Here is a 19600-nt window from a genome sequence, read left to right on the forward strand (position 1 = left end):
TAAAATTAGAGGCACTAAAATTCACATTAACTCTAAGAGGAATGTAGTGAATAAGACTTTATTTCAAAAGAACACCTTTTTGTCAGAAAGAGCTATTTTCAAGATGATGGCTTTATCTGCATTCAAAGAGAATAAGCCCAATTCCACATTGTGCTGTTAATGCAAAATTTTTAGGTCACATTGGATTAATAAAAATCTAAATTTAGTTAAGGTTTATGAATAGAAATAACATGTGTCATATAAAAACGTGCAGTATTTATTTTAAAGCCTTGGTGGGGTTGTTTTTTCTTCTTTACTGGATTTTAAGCAAATAAAAGACAGCTTCATTTGTGGTGGGCTGTTCTCAGGTAAGCTTTCTAACAACTAGTAGCTTTCTAGTAAACTTCCCTCTCAGTAACTATAGGGAAAGTAACTAATTAGCTCTAGCAGCATTGTCGTGCCCATATACAAGAGAAACTACACAGGGTGATGCAAGCCTCGCGTAATATGCGGTATATAGCATGACTCTCCACATCTCTGCTGAATTTACTTGACAACTTCTTCGTTAAGTCCTGAAACCAGTCACTGCTGGCAAAAAGGCAGAATGGCAGAGCACTTCAAAATGCAACTCCTGCTTTAAAATGGTCTTAAACAATAGTGAATAAATTGTAATGCCATGTGCTTATGAAAGGTTGAATACATTAAGAATTTATTAATGCAATCACATTCATATTTCCATCTACCTGCCACATTACTAATGATATTGACAGTGCTGACACTGGCTAAATCAGTATCAATATACAAGTGCAAAAATTAACTGCATCTGATTACAGTATATAGCCTTCAAAAAAGAAAACCTTCTCATTCGAGCCACTGGGAGTTTTTTATATTCCATCCATACATGCAATTGGTTCACAAAGTTACTTTTCCCTCATTTCCTTTATTACCAGTATCTAAAGGAGGTCAAAAGAACATGCTAATACTTCACAATCCATGAATACATTTCATGCTCGCTTTTCAAGCAGAAAAAGCTCTGCTTACAGCATCACTCGCTACTTCAGAGCTGCACTGGTGCTTTCAGTGAGAGCAGTAATTAGTCACAACAATCATAGTGAGCATCTTTACTACAGACCAACACAAAAGTCCACTTTTACCTGCACATGAAGTTTTTCTTTCCTTGAAGAGAGAATTACCCTATTTCCATAAATGTCAGAATAGGTTGTTATAAGTTGACATTTTTAATGACAGCTACTCTGTGGGAGCATCAGCAAGGCAGGTGTTATTATGCACACCTAGGTACTTTTTACGCTAACAGTGCAATACATCTGATTTTCCTCCCATACGTTCCTCTAACTCTCATGGATGTCAACCAAAAAGGTCTTAACTTATTATCCTCATACTTTAACTGTGAAAACCAGGAAAGAAAGTCTCAGTTTAAGTGACATAGTAAACTATGTCTGTAGCAGAGTCAGGACTGGAAGCCAGCTCCTTGCTTTGACCATAAAGACCACATTTCTCTCAAATACTGTGCTTACTTTCAGTATCATTTCAGAGGTCTATAGCAAAATCAGCAGATAGAAAACAGTGCAGCATGTTCCAGTGATTTCCCATACTCTGCCCCCCTGAATGCAAGAATGAAAAAATGTTTGTGTGAAAAGAAACTGAAATGTTGCTTCTAGCACAGATGCCCACAGTAACACCTCAAGACTTACATCAGGCCCCGTTGAAGAGCTCAGTAACAATTTCAGCCAAGCTGCTTTATATTGAGCATTTTTTTTCTGCTTCAGCTAATTGCACTCTAGTAAAGTGGCAAAATGTGAATCACTTAGTAGGAAAATGGGCACCAGCTGCTATTGTCAGAGAATGGAGATGCTGAAGAAAAGGAAAGTGACTGAATGAAGTGTCATGTCAGAAATCAACGGTGCAACGTGTGATTTGAGAAAACATGACTACTTTACAGAGACAGGGTGTCATTATGGCATCACAGTAATACGATGCTTTGACAACTGCTGGGTCTAACATATCATCATTGCATTAAGGTGCACTGGCTTAGTTGGAGGAAGGAAAAGAAAGGATTTCTTCTTTTAATATGAAATATCGTAAAGCCTGCTTGGTTAACCTAGTAGATGGGATCACTAATTGCAAAGCATTGCTTATATTGTCCCATGCTCACACAAACAAAAATGTTATTATGCATTAGGTCTTTATTAATGAACATACATGTACAACCATGTGGTAAAGAGTAGCCTGTGCAAATCAGAATGGTGGTGGGGCTTTTTTTGTTTTGTTTGTTTCTTTGTTGGTGGGGGTTTTTTTAACAAGTCTTGATTGTTTCATTGGTTTTCGTAATTTCTTCTTTCTTTTATGTTTTCTTGAAACCTTCAGCACTTCACCTTGGTAAGGAAAAGCAACGCAAGCCAATGACTTCTTCCAGAGCAGCTGTCATAGCCGCTAGCAGCCGGAACAGAAGAAGCAATGCTTGAAGCCATCATGTTGTTACCAGCAGTGGCCCGAGTTAGCTGATGATTGCTGACAGAGGATCCAGCTTCCCAGTTACTATTGCTCTGTACGCAATCTACCAAGCTCTGCGAAAGCACTTCCTGCACACAAGGCAGTGGAAGACTACACTACTTCATGGTCATTTTTAGTCTAACAAAACAAGCCATTATTTGAGGTCCTTCACATCTGCACCTAATCTGAGAGGCTGCACTTTGTTTTCTGTTCTGCTTTTAAAAAACAAAATTTTCAAGTGGCTGACTTGCAACTACTGCAGACCCTCCAAAATGAGGGGGAATTATTGTAACCTCCCCTCCAGTATATAAATATTCATTATTGCTTCCTTTTACATTTCATATTGATTCCCTGTGCTTCCTGGTTGATAAACTTTGTTAACAAGAAGGAAATGATCCTGAGATACCCCAATGTGTTGCAAATTATCACTGTTGACAGCTTCTACGTTTAAGGATTACATCTGATGCAACAATGCATACTAGTGTCATTTATCTTTAGCATTTCCTTGGACTTATTTCAACTGAGGGTGAACATCTTTTGTTTATAGCTCTAAATACTGTAAGTGAGCAACTGGCAAATCAATAAAACTGTTAAATGCATAATAATACTGTGTAATTACTTACATGATGTTTTGCATAATTAACTGTCTGAGGTGTTCCCTGATATAATGGATACTCAGAGTATGGAATAACCTATAAGCCTATAAAACACACTCTGTTTATATGAACAGAAATTATGTCTAAAACTCTCATTCCAATAATCCAAATCAGGCTTTGGCACTATATGACAGAAAGCTTTCCTTTCCTGCCAAGTCTAAATCAATTCTTATGGCATTACTTCATAACTAACGTGATATTTCACTGATGATGACTATTACCCTGATTACTTGGAAGTAATGTAGTAATAGCAAAAATACACTTAGATTAAACAAACTACTGCTATTTAATCAATATTATTGAGACAAACTAAGTGTTTTAATAAGTCTGTATAGATGCACTAATGCTGGTTTAATTAAATGCATCCTTAGACATGCACAAGCTCTGCAGCATACAGATCCTACGGTTTGACAGACCATAACATTACTCTTCTGAATTTAAAAGCTGAAGCACTTATAGCCAACAGAATTTAAATCTTTTCAGACTGCAAAACGATTATTCTGTACATCAGGTACTCTTTGGGGAACAAAAAGTAAATGGGGAAGAATACTCAAAGACCTTGCACCTTTGAGCCAAAACATGTTACTTAGGGTGCCAGCCCTCAGTAACACAGTTGTCCAATGCATCCAATATACATCCCTGCAACACACTTACAAAAACAAACAAAACCTCCAACTGAAAGGCAAAAAATAAAGCTGATATAAAACTCACAAATCTAACCTTTAATTTTGCATGCGTGCATGTAAATAGTATCCTATTAGCACTACTACTAGTAGGCAAGCACCACAGAAACTTTCCTACAGAAATGACCTGCCTACTTGCCTCCTGTATTTCAAGTAAGTACAAAAAGATACTTTTTTGGTATGCTCTGATGAGTCAGTTTTCAGGAAGAAAAAAAAAAAAAAAAAAAAAAAAAAGGGGGGTAAATACCAAAGAGAAGGCAACAGAAGTAGATGGCACCTTAAATTAAAGTTATACATAAAAGAAATGTGTAATTTTGTGTTTTGTGTACATATTATGGTTCTGATACAACTTAAACCTCAGTAAATACTTCATATCCCTACTTAATGTTTAGGTTTCTCTTTTTCTCCTGTGTTTCTAACATTCTTACACAGTTAGAACATAGCTGTTGTTTGAGTTACAACCACATCATTAGAAAACTTTAGACTTACCTTCTCTCGTTTAGTGGGTTTTAGCCTAATGCTACTTATTTTTTGTTGGTACAGTACTTAACATCCCTCAAATGAGTCGGCTCTTCAGCACCTGGAGAGCTGTACAAACTCACACTAAGAGACTTTCCATGCCCAAACAGTTCCTACAGAAAGGCTGTGATGTGACTACTAGAACGATGGCCAAGTTTCACCGTTTGAAAATCCATATATTGATCAGGAAAAGTGAGATTTTAGTACTCTATTTTCAAACTGCAGCCTAACACTTTTAATTCATATCACATGTTGGAAAACAGCAAATCTTTGGTTAAGAAGTTAAGTGTTTCCTGTGATGGAACATCACTTTACTCGCGGTTATACTCCAGTGGTATCAGGTGGAGTCCACCTGATGTCTCTAGCCCCCAGAGGACATGATGAAGTGTCAAGGAGTTCTCTAATTGTTAATTGTGAGGATTCTTTTTAGTAAGAGAAATCAAGTGAAACAGCAAAAGAAAATAAAATGCTACATTCAGCTACTTCAAGGGAGAAAAATACAAAACTACAAAAATAAAGATTTATTCAAGAACATAACAGGCTTTCTAAAGAGGGATTATTTTGAAATGATTACAGCATCAAAAGCAGTTACTTGCACCAGTCAGAAAGCCAATACTACAGATCAGAGAGACAGAGCTGTCATTCATCACTTTCCAAAGGGAAAAAGATGACAAAAAAAAAGCCTTCATTCTCAAGAGAGAGTCTAAGTTTGCATCACCAGATTTTTCACAATTTCTAGCAGCAATTTCACTCCACGGCTGAAAGGCAGAGAGTAGGTGTGCGCACACTGTGTACCTGTCTCCCCACCCAGCTCCCTCACCGATTTTCTGCAGATTTGTAACAGACAAATTATAATTTGCCAACCAAGCGCTGTCAAATTGGAGAAGCTATTAGAAAGAACATACCAGAAATAGTATCAGAGAGTAAGTGTCTTGAAAGACTCAAGACTAAAACCTATAAAAGCAACTGATCCTCCTCCAGCCCCCTCACTCAGTTGCCTCCCGAAGATGCCCTCTCCTCCCAGCCACAAGCCACTGGTTTAACCCCCCCCCGCCCCGCACATACACACGCGCACGCACAAGCAACCGAAAAGCTACGTGGTGAGTTGGAAAATGACGTTTTCCTGCAATCAGTGTTTAAGTGAATGTTTGTCCCAGTGTGTTACACCATGCTGTCAGCTAGCAGCAGGGAGCCGTTGAGTTGTTACTACATTTGATTTGACTGCCAGTAGGAAGCTTTATTTCTACCAACTGTTAGTTGCCAGCTCTAAGGATCTTATCTTACTTTGAGAGGTTTTTTGTTGGGGTTTTTTTTGTTTGGGGGTTTTTTCTGTTTTTTTAGATATTGTCCATGATTTTTCTCCTTCACTCTGAAGACTTCTAGTGTACAGCAGAAGCATCTCCACATTTCCATGCACCACAGCAGTCTCTTCACTTATACTTGCTGCCTTAAACACAAAAAAGTAATTGCATTAAGGCAACTATAAGTGGATCCTGACACACATCAGAAAAGTGATTTTTCATGTCTGGACATCTGAATGAGAGGTGCAAAGTTGAATATTTACATAAGCAAACTGAAGCAGGGGAATTTTATTCTGATCTTTTCTGAAAAATATAGGATTAGACACTGGAAATAGGTATTGAGAGATAACCTGGGTGGATTTTCCTTCCAAGGAGAGCATTTGCTATCCAGATCGTCATAGGCTTCCCAGACAGAGTTTTTAGCAGGGTTTTTTGTTCGCTTGCTTATTATTCACGTATATCCTGGAAGGTTTCTCCTCTGTCAAACAAGGTCCTATAACTTTAACAGTTGTTTACAATGCTTCCTCTTCCTACACAATAATGATGATTTTGATAATTGGGATCTAATTATAATGGATCTGACAACAACTTCCGACAACGAAAAGCATCTTTAGAAAAATGAAAGCATATGCATGAATAGTGAAGTGGGGTGGGGGGAGAGAAATACATTCCTATGAGACAGCCTGAGAACTCAGGCTGAATGGAAAAGTAATTAACACTAAAGAGCTAAAACTGTAATTAAAGAAAATTTCATTAAAGGGAGGCAGGTGATTCCACTTTCCTAAATATGACAAGGTGCTGTATAAAAATAAAATAGCAGCCGGTTTCAGTGAGTGGAGCAGGAAAGCCATGTCTTTAACCAGATCAAATTCTCGAAATTGGCTGTCAAGACGGGATTGTTGTGATTTATACCCGTCTATCAAGCGCATGAAAGAGAGAGACAGGAGAGGAAAAGAGGCAAGCTGCTGTCGCTTCCATTCGCAAAGCACCTTTAATTTCCATGGCACCATCTGTTACCAAATCTAATTCACATTCCCTCCTAATCTGGTTTAGTTCTGTAATACTAATTCTTCCACTACTCTTACAAACATCACTCTCAAGAAAAAGCTTTGGTTCTGGGTTGGTAAAAAATTGAGTATTATACAGTTAAGGTTCTGGTGACTTAACTGAAGCATGCTGCCCATTAAAATGCACTCCTGGTAAAAGGATTTCTTTCCAGTCAGTGCAAAGATACAGAATTGCTCACATTTGAAAAAAAGTCATGGGGGGGAGGAGGGGAAAGGAAAAGAAGGGGAGAAAAAGGGAAAGAAAAAAAAAAAATCACAACTGATGATAGGAAAGTAGGCTGTGGACATGAAAGCAGAGGTTGTCATAAAATACAATTGTTGTCAAGTTTAGTCACTTTCAGTACTGGCTATAAAATCACTTTGTCACGGTCTCATATTGAAGGCTTGGAACTGTATTTTTGCTAAGGAAACTAAAAGGAGTAAAAATAAGATTCTATGAGGGAGAAAATATTTCTTTCAAATTATGAGATGCAAATGTTCGTAAGAAACCAAAAAGGTAGGGACAAAAACTGAAAGTGGTTTAAAACAGTGAGTGCCAGCATTTCACCAAGTGCCATGGTCTTACTCTTAGCTGTGTGACGATGTTAAAAATCTCAATCGATTTGTGGGACTTGGAAACAAAGCAAAGGCCAAAGCCTTTCCTGTGGCTAAGTGTTCTCAGACAGGCAGTCCCCAATCTACTGGGTCTAGGGATAACTGTGCTTTCTTCTTGGTTCCCACACAGAGTTCCTTGACCAGCTCCTATTCGAAGCAACATAAAAAGAAAAAAAAAAAAGGACCTAGACAAACACTACTACTAATAATATTTTGGTACTATTTATTAATAATACTCATCTTTTACTTATTCATTTTAACACAGATACTAAACTGCATTTCCAGGGAGTTCCCTCTTACAGACGGGCAAAACAAGACACAGAAAGGTGAAGAGTTGCCTGATGCTGCTCAGCAGGCCGACAACACAGCATGGAACAGAATGAAGGTTCTGGAGAATCCCAATCCATTATATTTTTGTTTTGGGGGGTTTTTTGTTGGTTTTTGGATATTTTTTTTTTGGCCATGGCTTTGGTGAAAACATGCCTTGGAAGTCTAAACATTTATTTCTAAGAAGGGAATTCGCCTTGAACTTCCAGAAATGGGACGTTTATTATTTTTAAGTATACAGGCTTTTCTAAATGGGAAATTTATTTTAAGGCTAAATTAAATCTCTTCTTATTCCTACATTGAATGTTTATTTTTCTGTTAAAGTAATTCCAATTTCTTTATTTGTAGCCTTCCCAAATATAAAGCCTATGGCAAGAACAGCTTTAGCCAGTACAAAGGGTAATGTGTGAGCAATGCGTAGCTGTGAATAGCCCAAGGTTTTTATGTTTTTGAGGGTTTTTTAAGGATTTGAAATAGAAGAGGCATACAATATCAGGAAAAAAAAATACTTTGATAAAACAGTAATATTCTACAAAATGCAAAAAAGGAGTGCTAGTTTCCATTATATGGAAGAATAATGTATAAACAAATTCCTATCAAAAGAAAAGATTACAGATACAATTGTAACTGCTGTGAAACATCCATGAACAGAGATGACAGTTCTAAAGATGAATATGAATTCTGAAGAAGTCTCCTTCACCAATATCACTGCCTGATTCACAAATTGCTGAAATAATTCGGGTAATTTCATGAAAGGTGTTAGGTTTGTTATTTTATTGGGAAAAGTAGGTAAAAAAACAAAATCAAATTTGTTCCAAATACAGCACATCTGTCATTCATTGTGGGTCAAAACTTTGGATACTGCAGAATAGACCCAGTAACTCTGAAGCTTTGCAAATTTATACCAGCTAATGGTGTTATTCTCCAACCTAGCCTGAGATTTCAGAGCGTCTAAGGTCCTGCTACTCTGACAGACAAAATGCAAGTGGATTATCATAACCTACTGCACCCAAGGAAAACCACATTGACATCAAAGGACTTGGAGAGCATAGCAGTCTATTTATTATTATTTGTTTCACTAAAGTATTTGAGTGATATGATCCCTGGCTCTTAATGCACAACATTTCTATTTCTACACTATAAAGTCCCTTAACATTTTTAAATGAAAACTAAAAGAAAAAATAACTTCTTCCTTTGAATTCTTACTCTTCCTTTGTTTCTCTATCTTGATTCTGGAAACACTGGAAATTAAAAATAGGCAAAACAAAGACTTGAGCAAGTTACTTGGGTATGGTACTGATGATCAAATTCATCATATGCTGAGACAAATCAGAGAATTTGTAGAAGCAAAACATATGCAGCTTAAGTCTTTTCTAGTCTGTCTTGGATTTTAATGTGTGATTACAGATTTTTATAAATAAATAAACCTTTGGCTTTTCACAGTTCCTTGTTCTTCACATATTACTATGTGTAATTCAAACCTATTTATGCCACTGGGTTTACATGTCAGAGAGTTGCCTCTGGATATAAGCAGCAAAGGTCAGGAAGTAATGGCTTTCGCTTTTAAAATGTTTGCATGACTCTGGCAAGTTCAGGATGAGCTTTTCACAAAGTGCTGATATGGTTTCTACTCTTCTATCTTTTGCTCTCTATTTTGGTGGGAGTCACAGGGAGAAAAGAAGGAAATTCAGCACATTCTAGAAAAAAATGTCTAACGTAACAAATATGTACCAGCCCAATTATTACATATAGAACAAGGACGTTGCTACTTGCAATTATAAAGCAATCATATGAACATGCTGCAATTATTACACGCTGAACCTGCGGTCATCTCTTCTGCAAGTCACTGAGAGACTTGTCCAAGAAAAGCTTTACATGAACAGATCAACATTAATTACTCCAATTGCACACTGCAAATTTCAGCTGTATTTTAATGACAGACTTGCTTTTGCTATTTCAGTAGTATAAAGTCTGGATCAAATATTTAATTCTTGTAAATCTAAAAGTTCTGCTTAAGTCGACTGCCTTTGGGTAAGCAATGAAAGAAAAACTGGTGTGAAGAAAGCACTGCATTCCACCACTAAACTGAATTAACACACACATCTAATCCTGAGAAGTTCTGTGCCTTGCTAGTTTCAGTGCAAGTTCAGGCTGTGCGGCAAACTGAGTATCAGCCCTGATCAGCTAATGGGAGTGCATTAAATGATGATTTTACCAGATTGGGCTTTACATTTTGTATCATGATAGGACTAATGTCTGGAATAAAAATCCACCTGCATTTCACTAAGCATCTGCCTAGGATATACACCAAACCTGCTCCACTTCGTCACTGGTTCTTTACACAGTAAAGGGCCTGACAACAACTGAGTCTTTATATCACTATTACTTCACAGAATGAATAGCCTGGAGTTCTAAAAAATAAATTATGAGCAACCAAGAGAACACCAATATATTCAAAACTTTAACTGCCCATAGCTGGAAGCTTAATAAACTGAGGGTGTGTGTGGAGATGAGCATCAACACCTAAAGGAGGCCACTCTCATCCACCCCTAGATGGCTGCATCAAACATACTGTCAAATTCAAAATGGGACATCAACTGAAACATCCGTCATAGGACAACAAATAATGATAGTCAATCGATGATGTGGGATTGGCTGACTGTACATTACAGAGGCATGGTTATCCTACAGGTTGTATTAAATATGAGAGCCTAAGATTTATGTTATGGGTGATAAGGCCAAGAATGCTGTAACAGTGAAAAAATATGGCAACACTATGCAGTACATCACTACTAGGATAATTATTTATATAAAAAGTTCCCATTCTTAGACTTCCAACATGTAAGGATAAAATTCATATATTCAAAGAAGACATAATAATAACCTGTCAGCTTGTGGTGATAGATATGTTTTTAATCCAAACGACCACAGTCTCCAGTCTACCTGTCATAAAGGGCCACAAAAAATTGAATTTTCCTTTCATAATTCTTTAAGTTGAAAGAGAAAAACACAGAAGCATGATAAGTGGCTCACTCCAGTGGACAGATGGACAGGCACTAGTAAAATGTATGAATAAAAGGCACTGTTCCTTCACTAATGCTATTTTCACTTGTTACACACTGCAGCTCAGAGACAGGTAAGGTATTCCTTCCTTTGACTTTTCAATCTAAGTTATATTCCACACAATAAGAGATGGCTATAAAGACTAAGAAGTGTATTACACTATTTAGGTGCCATTTGAAAGCAATCCTGCACAAACTAGCACAAAAGCACTACCTCATGTACATCTTACTGACTTGAGGTACTTGTCCACAAAGGTCCCCTATTCTTAAATTCTCTGCTACTGGGAAGGAGTATCCGACCTGTATATTTTAATTTTAATTTTAAAAATGCACTAAATCAAGGAACCCTGGCAGAAATTTAATAAATAGGCCCTTCTGATGCAGAAGGAAAACTACACAGCCCATTCCTGTCCCCTTCACCCATCACACATACAAACTCACACCACATTTGTCACAAATCTTCCCCAGCCTGCATTCTTCCAGAGGTGAAAATGACAAAGAAATTTAACTAAGTTAATTTTAAGTGCTGAAAATGTAGGCAGACTGCTCAGTTATTTCATTTTAAAAGATCTTCATTTTCCCATCTGTGTTATGGCAATTTTATTACACATTCGGCAAATTTACAGTAACAAGATGTTCCCCTGACAAATTAATCACTTTCCAAGCATTTTATCATATAAATAAAATATCACCTCAAGAGAGAAAATCAGCTCCATCAGTTGATTTAACCCATCTTTCGGGGAACTCGTCTGAAACAGATTGAGCGCATTTTTTCTGAAAAGGGACTGCACACACATCCTCCTGGAGTCCCAGCTCATATGGTGAGGTTTTTCCAAAAAAAAAAATAAATAAATGTTTAAGACTAGCTGATAGGATGCAAGATTCTTACTGTAAGAACTACATTGCTGCAATTACAGATTTCTATCAGGAACAGACTCATTTAGAATTGGTACAGCCTCTAACTGAGGAACTACATCTCTCCTTAGATCACTGATAACTATTTCTGCAACATTTCTCTGGTGTTTTGCAACAATCTTAATATAAGAATCAACTATACATATTTTTTTTAAATAAACTGCTCTAATGTTTTAAGAATCTTGCAATAAAATAACACAGGTAAAACTTCAACCACTTTGCAGCTGATCAAGCCTTTAGTATTTTGGTTTGCGTTTTAAGATTTCCTCAGTGCTCTTTACTCATTTTGGAATGTAAATTTTGTTTTTATGAAAAATAAGAGAATGGCATCATTAGCAATGCAATATATGAACAGCAGAGAAGTGGGTTCAATTCAAGTTTTCCCAAACTAAGCCTTAAAACAACTCATGGCCTTTCTGGAGAGGTTCTGTCACTGAAGCAACTTAACCTCTCTACCATTTAAACTTTCTCCCTCTGCTCTGCCTCCCCCCATTCTCCTTTCCATTCACAGACTGCCAACAAGTACAGACAAGAATAAGAAGGACTACCTCTGTTTATGCTACTAGAACCTAAAGTTATTGACACCAAAAAATTTTAGCCAGGTTTGTTATTTTTTACCTGGAGTTAGTAGTATCAATATAGGCATTTTTTATTTATTCCAACACTCTAAAGAAATATGATAGCAAATTACCCTTTTGCCAGAAGAACCACCCTGCCAGACAACACAGATATATAATTCTTGCAACACAACTATACTCTTCAGTGAGATATTTACAATATTCCCAACAACAAAGTTGTGGGTGCCAGGGAAAAGAGAATTCCCACATCTAGACAGCCTTTCCAACCCCTTTACTCCCTCAGCAAAATACTAACTCTACCTTCCCAAATACTAACACATGAAAAATACATCTAAAACACCACAATTCACTAACCTACAAGCAGGAAAACAGCGTGCTTTATGGAACACTATCAAATAGCAACATAAATGCTAGTATTTGCTACTTAGCCCATATAATTAATAATGCTGTAAATAGCCATATTAATACTGCAAGGCATCAGTATTAAAAGCTGCAAGCTCTGCACAACCCCAAATGGCTTAAGTGTTATCAATAAAGAATGTTTAGATGAACAATTAGGAATTTATATACAAATACAAAATTCCATGTACCTTGTACATACATGTATCTTTTACCTGCTAAAACATTGCTAGTTGAGGTACTTTTTTTAAAAAAATGACTCTCAGAGGTCAGGAAACACAACAAAGAATTCTGACCACAGGTCAGAGCAACCTCAGATCTTTAAACGGATGCTGAAAACTTAAAAAAAAAAAAAAAAAAGCCAAACACAAGACAATTAATTGCAGTACTGCTTAATCATATTCTTTTCTATATTGAGAAAATCTAAATATTTGTTGTGCAAGACAAAAGTGAATGAGGCCAACTGGAAAGGGTTTATTATGCACTGATGCCTTCCTCCCAAGTTCTTAGCCAGGAAATTTACTACTTCTATCAAGTGACTTATGCATGAAAGTCCCAAAAATTAGTATTTCATTTAAGAAGCAGATTCTTCAGCTTTCACTATGAAAAAAAGAGCAGCCTAAACATGAAGTATGTGTTATGGGATGCTTGCTTCTTTCCTTGAAATGTAAACAATGAAAATAAGTATTTTTTCCTGTTCTGAATAATGTATATTTTTCAAAGACTTGCAGTAGCTGGAACCTTAAGCTAATGGAAGATACTCTGTTCCCAACCAGTGCACACAAATCAACCATTTTTGATCTAAATATAATGGAAACCAGTGCTTTCCTTGAGCATGAAGCGTCAAGTTGAAACACCATGATGAGAGAAAGTACAGGGAGAAGATGATACTTTCTTCACCATCTTTAAAACTGAGCAAAATTCGGTGAGTTTGAGTGACACCAGAATACAACTTTGAATGCAGCATCCTGCTAGATACTGAAGACCTAGGTGCCCCCAGGTGAAAGTACACGCACTGAGGAAGCAGATGAATTTGATTCCATGAAGTAAAGACACAACTGCTTTCAAGATTCAGCTCACCTGGTTACAGGATCTGGCCAGCAATTTATGAAAACGTACACAATGTTCAAACCAAAGCACACCACCACATAGTCATCCACAAAATGAAGTGCAAATCTTGCAGGCCTCACATAGGGGAGAAAGCTCCAGGATGAGAAGCAACCTCAGAGAGCGTATGTAACCCAAATTCTTACTAACATCCATTTATTCTGACGAAATTTTAAAGTGTCTTCATTTGGTACTCCTTCCACAGCCTGCCAGTGGACTTCAAAAATTCTGCACATACCATTTAGATGCTTTGGTCTAAATGTTTAAGATGCATAGAATTCCTTCAGTTGGCTTTTAAATTAAAAATTAAACTCTTCTTTTGAAAGTCATGTCCTTGCAGTTCTGAAGTAGCCACTAATCCTTTTATACACCATAAAATATTTTCGTCTTTTTTTCTCCCCTGCAATTGTTTCCTGATTCACCACAGAATATATACTGTACTGCTAAAATCATTTAACAGTGAAGTCAATCTACAGAAAGAACGAGAACTCAAAGACTTGGAAAGTTAAGAACATAGAGTTTAAGTTGCTTTCAAAGGTTAAATTGATTTTCATCTAATGGGGGGATCACTTTGAGGATCACATTTTAGATGGAAGATAGATATTCACATTGACTCAGATACTTTTAAAATAGCCTCCAGGATCTCAACTTTTGCAAACAAAACCTCTTCAATCTGAGGAAGATACAGGACACAAAACCTTTTAATTTGAAAGATGACAAAGTGGATTATTGGTTAGTTACACGTGCCAGTAGGGTGATCCATTACCATGGACATTCTACTGCAAGTACACGATGTTGCCTTAATAGTAGCTAGAGCCTTATTGGCTTAAAAATAAACGTGAAAAGGGTTTTGCATGTGAATTGAACTTAATAGGTTTGACATGGACTAACCTTAAAGAATCCAATCCACTCAAATCCTTTTGAAGGCTGCAGCTGAATTTCATGCAAATCTTAGAGAAGTAGCCAGGCTGTTGGGATTTCAAGATGCTGTGTCCCTTTCTTCTGCAGATCTAACACCAGGCAAAACAATGACACAAAACCCTTCCACAATTTCAAGGATTCCTCTTTAAGATGATCCTGGATTTATTCTTTGGCCCAGGGAAGTTTGACATTTAAAATTTAAAAGCAAGAAGAATGTGACATCAGGAAATGTATCAAAATATGAAGCCAATCTTTTTTTTTTTTTTTAAACACAGCATTGAATTAATGTTTTGCACATTTAAAAAAAAATCTGATACAACATTGCTATTATTAAAAGGTTTAGAATAGAACGATGCAAAAGAATTTCCTATGATCAAATTTATCACTACCAATTTGTAAAAATAATTCAACAAATAATCCACCACAGTCTAAACCTTCAGGTGGTCATTTTGAAACTTAAGCAAGCAACTTTAAAATAAACTTATTTCTTTTTTCAAGGCCACTGTAACAATATTAAATTCTATTTGCTCACCTCCATTAAAAATATCTAAAAAAATTTAAGTGTTCCATGCACGTTTATGTACGCAGAAAAGCATACATACATTTGTCTGTGTAACAATATATACACTGACAGCTGGAAAATTATTTGTTTGATGACTGGATTTAATCTTCACCTGATAAACATGAGAGGAAAAGGAAAAGCATTTGTCAACTGCTTTCCCTCTTAAAATAAAGTACAGATGACTACAAATGTAACTAACTATAACCAAATCAAAACCACACAGTGTGTATAAGGCACTGACTATGCAAAGTAGTTATAAATTCTTGGTTAACAAAGGGCACAGAAAGCCCTTAAAGGAAATATTTTATTTCTGCTAAATTAATACCTAAAAGCATTACATTTCATCAGTTTCACTTAGGTTTAAAGTCCCCAAAGATTCTCCTCCTGAAACTGGCTATATTTTATGTGCAAACCAGGCTGAGAGCTATCTAAATCTAGATAAAACTCATTGGCTTGTAATCTTCACAATGATCTATACATCTAAATCTATATGCAAATCAAATGCTCTCATGCATTAACACATTCCAAAGCATCTAGGAGTAAGAGAGTGCTCTCTCCCTCTCACAACCACCCTCCTTTACTCCTCTCCCCCTCTCTTTATTTACACTAGCTACCTAAATAATTCACACTGCCTTCTTTTCAGCCTGAATGTTCTTCTGTTGAAGCCTGCAATGAGCTATTGCAGTAACCAGATGGACACATGAATGCAGCAGGTGGGACAGATGGCAGACCGCCCTGTCTGACGCTGGCTGCCTCAGCCTGGACTGCCTTTTCCTTCCAGGTACATTATCATCAGTGTAGCAGAAAGCAGTATGCAGAGGGAAAGAACCCTTTACGTACAATACTATATGAAGTAGTTAAATAAATGGCCAGATGCTTATCTGCTTTTTAAACCAAAATGCAATTTACTTAGAGTGGGTAAGAAGCATTTCCCCTCTTCCCTTAAAGGAGAAAGGTCTGTCTCCATTCTCCAGCAAGCTCCCGAGTGGTGCCCATAAAACAAAATATGCCTGAAATCTCATAAATATCTTAAACTCATGACTTCACAAAAATTTTGATTCAAAATTTTGATTTTCCAAGTAGCTTTACCCTTTCATAGCTAACTGCTCTAACTTTTTCATATAAATCTATGTATCTTCTGGTACATGGTCACAGTTTTTAGATGAAGTCTTAACAAATATTATACGTACAGTGAAAAGCCTCAGTTTCCATCCATGTAATATGTTCCTTGACAGAATCTCTTCTGCTCCCCATTTCAGGGGATATATAGAACTAGTAGTATATTACAAAAGTTTTGGTACTTCTAAGGGAAGATGCAAACAAAAGCTGAGGCAGTAAGTCTTTCTTTGACTGCAAAAATTAACATGTTAGTATGTTGCTTTCCTCTCTGGAACACTGGGCAAAACATGGTGAAGACGACAGTAAGAACAAACTATAATATGCATTTTAATCAAGAACACATGGAACTGAGGAAAAAAAAAATAAATCTGGTGGTGACACATCTGTCGGAGTTTGACTGGCATCAATATCACCGTGCCACAGAAGTTACTCTCTTTATACGAAATGTAATGCTGTCCAAATGAGCAGAAGTGATTAACTTCATATTCTTTTCAAACCAGCAGGCAACTGATTCAGTGTGTGAATTGAAATCACTGTTTCAAGGACAATTTTAAAAAAATCACATTGAAGAAAGTTATTAAATATAAGTGGTTAGATGCTTTATGCAATCCTATACTATCCTGATTTGTCTCTCCAGTCTCTTCTCCCACCCCTTGTGCTACATCAATGATAGCAGCCTGTGTGGCTCCCTGGTCTGTCTGTCTGTCTCCCTTTCACAGGGCTTTTCCCTCCACCCCCTTCTCATTAAATGCATCTTCTCTGAACGGACATAGAGGAAACCACCCACCTCTCCCTTAAATGCTGGGCAGATTTCCACTGACCTACAATAAAACAATCCACACTTCCTTGTTAGCCTGAAGTTAGTAATTTTATTTTAAATTCAAAATACAAAACTACATATGAATTTTATGCAACTATATATGCACACACACACAGAGAACGGTTGCACTTGCCATAGTAAAAAGTATGTTGTGTGCCCTTTTCTGCAGCTTTCATGAACTGCTTACATCTGTAGTCATCAAAGCTCTTGAACAGGGACTACCTATGTATTTACACACTGTACACCACAGTAGCATGACTGGGGCCTCTATACACCAGTATAACAGAAATACTAAATAATAACATGGTAAATCATATGGAAGTGAATTGCTATGACGCTCAACTGCTGAGTCAAAATATCTTTTTTGTTTTGTTTTTAATCAGAATAAGCAATTACACAATGTTGAAGGGAAAAGAAAAAGCATAAGTCAAAATATGTTCTGTGTTAGATTCTGCTCCCTCTGAGCATACTGGTATAACTGGAAAAAGGAACTGACTGTAAATAAACCCGTGTGGGTAAACGAGGACTGGTCCAAACTGGCAACTAAAGCCTGAAAAAAACAGGAACTTACCTCTTCAGAGATTTAAACACACTCAGTAGGGACTCTAATAATAATAAACATAATAATTTAGCATCTAGTTTCATCTGGCCCAGGGAGAATACATAGCAGTACTGTCAAAAAGTTTATACTTGTTTATTTCTGACCTGGTAGAAACCGGGAATTACAGAAAACCTCAAGGGACGGACTGCTTTCGTGGGGTGCCCAGACTAATTTTGAAGCCAAAAAGGTTAAGCACTTCAGATAAAATTTGGATAAGCATCACAACTTCTGTATGCTTATGTTTCCTAACCAAAAATCCTGAACTTTAAGGTTTTATATTGCCACCTCTCAGAAGAAGGTGGGGGAGGAATAAATCATACATGAAAATTGACAAAATTAATGCAATAGACTTTTGGTACCAGCAACTTCTAGAAATGGTGAACTATGCACTACCAGCTTCAGAAAAGCATTTAAAGTTGTAGTAACTAGTTTACTACATCGCAGAGACACAGAAAAAGCAGTGCACTTCAGAATCAATTTACAAACACTATCACACAATTCACTATTTCCCTATGATGATATAAGCTGTTTTCTCAACAACAGTGTATGAACAGAACTCTGAATGTGCAGGAACACCCTTTTTAAAAATAAACCTCTGAGCCACTGCCAGGTTGTCACAACAGGAACACACACACTATTGGAGCAGCAACCACAGAACCAAACTTGGATTCAAAAAAAGTGTGTTCTATTGGAAAGCTTGTTTCACCACTGATAATAAATTAATACAATGAAAAATTGAGATTTCCCAAACCTTCGTTCTGTCCTATGAGGAAAGTAATTGGCAATCCCAATCCCATGAGAGCATCATAGGAAAGAAGACATAACTGTACTTAAACTGGACTTGATATAAATACCACAAAGTTGAATTTCAAAAGGATCAAATTTTCATTAGAGTTCTGCAAGAAAAAGATCTGATGAGTTTTCCTAGGGGTGGAGTTGTAGGACTTCTGAAAATGCTCACCACTTCAGGAAACATGAGTTGTGTTTTTTGTGGGTTGGGGTTTTGTTTTTGGAGTTTTTTGGGGGGGATTTGGTGTTTGTTTTTTCAATATTTGTTGTTGTTGTTGTTGTTGTTGGAGGTTTTTCAAATCAAACTACACATACTGTGTAAATGCAGTCAGACAGATACTAACCTCCTAAAAGTCTGGTCAGGGTACAATAGAAATGGAAAAAAAAAATAAGGGAGGGGAAAAAAAATCACCACACCTCACATTAGTAAAATTACATACAACATATATGACAAATTATGTGACATTAAACACATCTTTACCTAAAACATTAAATTTTTCCAGTCAGGTAATACACTGATAGAAGCAGAGAAATAGGAGTAGCTTATAAACAATCCTAATATATAACAACAAGTAAATTCGGCTTCCACTGCAAATGTACCCCCCGTACTTTTAATACAGAACATAAACAAGGGTAGATTTTGATGCTGAGTGTAAAGGCTACAATAAATACATTGCTTTAAGAGCTCCCAAATATGCAATGCAAACGTTAGGGAACAAAAAAGATGCCTTTTTAGAGGAAATGAGTACAGAAGAAATAAGCAGACATTAAACACTAAATTATAAAGGTATAATTTCAAAAAGACAATACAATCTTCCTGCTCCCCTATGTCAACAACCAAAAAAATTAAACACCGAATGCCGACATTCCTTCCAGCCTCCCTTCCCTCTGCTGCAAAAACTGAAGCACTAACTTTGAACACCTTTACATTTGCCCCTATACCTCTGGTTCAACACTATCAGAGGTCTACTCTTAAAGGAGGAAAAAGTGTATTTAAAAATCTCAAATACATAATAATTCTTACACTTATTTCTCAGCAGCTGAGCAGAGCCATTTACATAGTCCACTGAACACTGTTTAGCAAACACGA

General features: G+C 36.7%; 1 protein-coding gene across 1 annotated transcript in view; it reads right to left on the reverse strand.

Moving 5' to 3' along the window:
• The window catches only part of LOC104526060 (estrogen-related receptor gamma), a gene marked incomplete at its 3' end in the record, with an annotated part of 87962 nt that extends 82796 nt beyond the window's left edge, over window positions 1-5166 (reverse strand). Inside the window, exon 1 of the mRNA XM_010169406.2 lies at window positions 5156-5166. The remainder of the gene's footprint in view (window positions 1-5155) is intronic.
• Between the last annotated feature and the right edge of the window lie 14434 nt (window positions 5167-19600).

This window comes from Antrostomus carolinensis, unplaced genomic scaffold (assembly GCF_000700745.2).
Source record: "Antrostomus carolinensis isolate BGI_N321 unplaced genomic scaffold, ASM70074v2 scaffold12576, whole genome shotgun sequence".
NCBI lineage: Eukaryota > Metazoa > Chordata > Aves > Caprimulgiformes > Caprimulgidae > Antrostomus > Antrostomus carolinensis.